At 44.0% G+C, this 4,640-nt stretch overlaps 1 protein-coding gene across 1 annotated transcript in view; it reads left to right on the top strand.

Annotated features, from left to right (window-relative positions):
• Window positions 1–203: 203 nt before the first annotated feature.
• LOC122541483 (guanylate-binding protein 1-like) overlaps window positions 204–4,640 on the top strand; it is a 31,258-nt gene continuing 26,821 nt past the window's right edge. The window contains exon 1 of the mRNA XM_043678286.1: window positions 204–588. The gene's annotated coding sequence lies outside the window, so the exon portion shown is untranslated. The remainder of the gene's footprint in view (window positions 589–4,640) is intronic.

Here is a 4,640-nt window from a genome sequence, read left to right as displayed (position 1 = left end):
GAGGAGGATTGTTGGGGGGAGTGAGGAGGATTGTTGGGGGGAGTGAGGGTGGAGGGAGTGAGGGGGATTGTGAGAGGGGAGTGAGGGTGGAGGGAGTGAGGGTGACTGTGAGGGGGAGTGGGGGTGGAGGGAGTGAGGGGGATTGTGTAAAGCTGATCCTGGAGTCGGTGTAAGGTATGAGTCAGAACTGGACCACCCTGGGGGCAGGGAGAGGTTTTTGCTGAAAATCCCTCCAGCAATTCAGTCACATTCCCCCTCCCCCATGGTGTCTAAAATACCCGCAGCTCACTGAGGATTCCGTATAAGGAATGTAACTTCCAGCTGCCAATGCCACTCCGAGTTCCTGGTCACTTTGATCCCTCTCCCCTGAGGGAGATGTCCTAGAATAGCCTCTCAAACTTCTGACAATGCTCGTACTGCAATTCTGTCACACCCAGACCAGAGTGTTGCAACATTTCCCGGAAGGCCGTGAGCAGTTTCCAGTCAATGAAATCTGCTTTCAGTTTCGTTCTCCCTGCTCCGCTGTTTAAGAACGGCAGAATTCCTCGCCGGCTCTTAGATCACAATCTCTTTCGCTGCAGCAGAAAGGTAAGTGTACGGATTAATGAGTCCGGGCCCTTGTTTGTTCTGTTCACACCTGTACCCCAGGACTTGGTACACGTAGAACATTTGAAAACAAGTTTCAGTCGCTGGGGAAGGTGCAGTCTGATGTGACTGCAGAATGATGTGGAGGAGCCGGTGTTGGACTGGGGTAGACTAAGTTAAAAATCACACAACTCCAGGTTCCAGTCCAGCAGGTTTATTAGGAAGCACTAGCTTTCGAATCGCTGCTCCTTCATTAGCTGTGGAGCAGGATCATAAGCCACAGAATTTATAGCGAAAGATTTCAGTATCATGCAACTGAAACGATGCCGAGATCGCTTTTAGGTCTTCTATCTTTAAGAATGGGTTGCCGGTTCATTAATATTTATATTCCAGAACTTCTTGGGACAGGGTGGTAGTGATTTGTTGTTTGGACTGGAGGCCTGTGACCAGGGTGTGCAACAGGGTTCGGTGCTGAGCCCACTGTTATTCGTCATTTATATAAATGATTTGCATGTAGGGTGTGGAAGTATGGTTTGTAAGTTTGAGGAGGACACTGAGATATAGTGGATGGTGCAGAAGTTTATCGGGGAATGCAACTGGGCCAGTGGGTTGAGGAATGGAAAATAGAGTTTAATTTAGATAAATGCAAGATGTTGAGTTTTTGATAAAACAGACCAGGGCAGGACTTACACAGTTAATGGTAAGACCCTGGGGTGTGCTATAGAGTTCAGAGATCTGGGGGTTGAGGTTCACAGCTCCTTGGAAATGGATTCACAGATAGACAGGGTGGTGAAAAAGACTTTCTGCATATTTACTTCCATTGCATTGAGTACAGGAGTTGTGATGTCTTGTTGCAGCTGTAAAAGACGTTGGTGAGGCCACATTTAGAGTACTGTGTGCAGTTCTGGTCACCTTGCTATAGAAAGGATATTATTAAACTAGAAAGAGTGCAGGAAAGTTTTACTAGGATGCTCCCTGGACTGGAAGGTTTAAGTTATAAGGAGAGGTTGAATAGACTGGGACATTTTCCCCAGAGTATAGGAGACTGCACAGTAACCTTATAGAGGTCTATAAAATCATGAGAGGCATAGATAAGGTATGATTTGGAGATGCCGGTGTTGGACTGGGGTGTGCAAAGTTAAAAATCAGACAACACCAGGTTATAGTCCAACAGGTTTAATTGGAAGCACACTAGCTCCTTCATCAGGTGGTAGTGGAGGACACAATTGTAAGACACAGATAAAATTCTGTGGACTCAACTACCACCTGATGAAGGAGCGTCTCTATGAACGCTAGTGTACTTCCAATTAAACCTGTTGGACCATAACCTGGTATAGATAAGGTAGATAGGCTTCAGCATTTCCCTCGGGTAGGGGAGTCTAAAACTAAAGGGCATAGGTTTAAGGTGAGAGGGGAGAGTGAGAAAACGGTCCAGAGGGGCCGTTTTTCACACAGGGTGGTAGGTGTCTGGTACAGGCTGCTAGAGGCAGTGGTGTGTGGCCATTTGGTATGTGAGCCCAATGGACCAGAGACCACAAATGAGATGAAATTACACAAAGCGATATCGCGGAAGAGAAAATAACCCAAGCTGACACAGAACAGATTCTCTGCACAGATGGCCAACTGCGCTTCCTGAACAGAAAGTGTAGGCATAATTTTATAGGGGTACAACACAAAGGTGATGATTGTGAAGCAGTTACAGTACAATGGTGAAAATTGTAAAGAGATTAAAACAAGAAGAAACAGAATGGAAATTAATCAAGCATCCGGCAGCAGCAACTGGGCACAGGAGACTCCAGCCATCTCCATGAGTGGGTGAGAATGTCTTCTGGAGGACTTTTCATTGTATGTCCCATACGAGCAAATATGTGCAACTGTCCCTTCTCCTGGTGCCTGGACGTGTCCATTGCATTCATCCTGCGAGCAATGTCTTCCAGCCCTCAGTCTGCCTGTTTGTTTATGTGATTTTAGTTTCAACAGGAAATGAGCCTTCCCTTAGGTGCTCAGACTGCAACACTAATCGGGCAGGGAGCTGATTGTGAAATGCTATTTTAGGGACCCATGATTTGGAGATGCTGGTGTTGGACTGTTAAAAATCACACAACACCAGGTTATAGTCCATCAGGTTTAATTGGAAGCACTAGCTTTCGGAGCGCTGCTCCTTCATCAGGTGGTTATGGAGGACACAATTGTAAGACACAGAATTTATAGCAAAAGTTTACAGTGTGATGTAACTGAAATTATACATTGAAAATACCTCAATTGTTTAAGTCTCTCATCTGTTAGAATGACCATATTAGTTTCAGTTCTTTCATATGTAAATCACAAAAATTTTTTTAAGAAGTTACATTCTCAAGTTACAGTTCACTTCCTCATCTTCCACCTCGGAACACTTCAATCTCAGGGCATCAATGCGGACTTCACCATTTTCCTCATTTCCCCTTCCCCCACCTCACTCCACCAAACTTCCAGCTCAGCACTGTTCCCATGACACCCCCACCCTCCTCATTTATCTCTCCACCCTTCAGACACTCTGCCTCTATTCCTGATGAAGGGCTTTTGCCCAAAATGTCAATTTTCCTGCTCCTCGGATGCTGCCTGAATTGCTGTGCTTTCCCAGCACCACTCTGGTCTAGAATCTGTAGCAATTGGTGTCAGCCAGATAATGTATTGAAGGTATTCACACCTCTGTGTGTTGTCAGTGTCATAATGTTTAGACTGATTCTAGTCTAAAGAATGAATTGACAGAGTATTACATGGATTCATGCTGTATTCAAACAAAGTACAATGTAACTCTGAAAGTACAAATTCACCCCTCACATGTATATTTGTGTGTGTGCATGTGGGCTTTTGTGTGGGGGGAGGGGGTTGTCACTATCTGTGAGAGAGTATATGTGTGTGATTGTAAAGGTGTGTAAGTCTGTGAGAGGGTGCATGTATATATATATATATATATATATATATATAGGGGTGTGTGTGTGTATAGTGCAGTGTGTATAATGACGTGGGTTCATGTCACACTACAGGTGACCCCATTGCACTGTACACACACACACACATAAATTTGTGGGGTGAATTTGTACTTGCAAAGTTACATTGCACTTTGCTCAAAAACTGCCAAAACTGAAGCCATGTAAGATTCTGTTAATTCATTCTTTAGATTAGAATCAGTCTAAACATTATGGCACAGACGACACACAGGGGTGTGAATACCTTCAATACATTATCTGGGCTGACACCAATTGTTACAGTTCACTTGAGAATGGAACTTCTAAAAAAATGTTTTGCCATTTACATATGAAAGAAGTGAAACTATCATGGTCATTCGAACAGATGAGAGACTTAACAAACAATCAAGGTATTTTTGAATGTATAATTTCAGTTACATTACACTGTAAACTTTTGCTATAAATTCTGCGTCTTACAATTGTGTACCTGATGAAGGAGCAGCTCTCTGAAAGCTAGTGCTTCCAAATAAACCTGTTGGGTTCTAACCTGGTGTTATATTAGGGAGTTTATTCTCTGGTCTATGAAGTGATTTGGCCATGTCTGGTTTTTATGTTAACCTGTTTGGTCAAGACTGGAGCACTCTGGGTAGTTTCTGTATGTGGTGGCAGGCTTGATCTGTGTGTTTTACAAAGCAGCTTCTGTGTTTATTATGTGGCCATGTTGTGGGTGAGCAGGGTGGCATATCTTTTTCTCACATGGTGGGCATGAGTATAATTTTATTATTTAAAAGACATTTTGACAGGTAAATGGATGGGACAGGGATGGAGGGATATGGCCCAGACACAGGCGAATGGGACTGGTTTACTTTGTGAAAACTGGGCGAGATGGGTCAAAGGACATGCTCTTTGACTCTGTGAGAGACAGAAAAAGAGGGGGGGAGGAATAGAATGATGGGGACGGGGTGAAGAAAAAGAGGGAAGAGAAAAAAGGGGGAGAAAAACATGGATGGGGAAGAAATGGATAGAGAAAGAGATGTGCGATAGAGAGAGAAACAAAGAAGGAAAAGGATACAACAGTCTGCGTCCCTGATGAAAGGCTGTTTCCCC

This window comes from Chiloscyllium plagiosum, chromosome 37 (genome assembly GCF_004010195.1).
Source record: "Chiloscyllium plagiosum isolate BGI_BamShark_2017 chromosome 37, ASM401019v2, whole genome shotgun sequence".
Lineage (NCBI taxonomy): Eukaryota > Metazoa > Chordata > Chondrichthyes > Orectolobiformes > Hemiscylliidae > Chiloscyllium > Chiloscyllium plagiosum.
The sequence above is the reverse complement of the archived record's forward strand: the minus strand, read 5'-3'. Positions and strand labels throughout refer to the sequence as shown.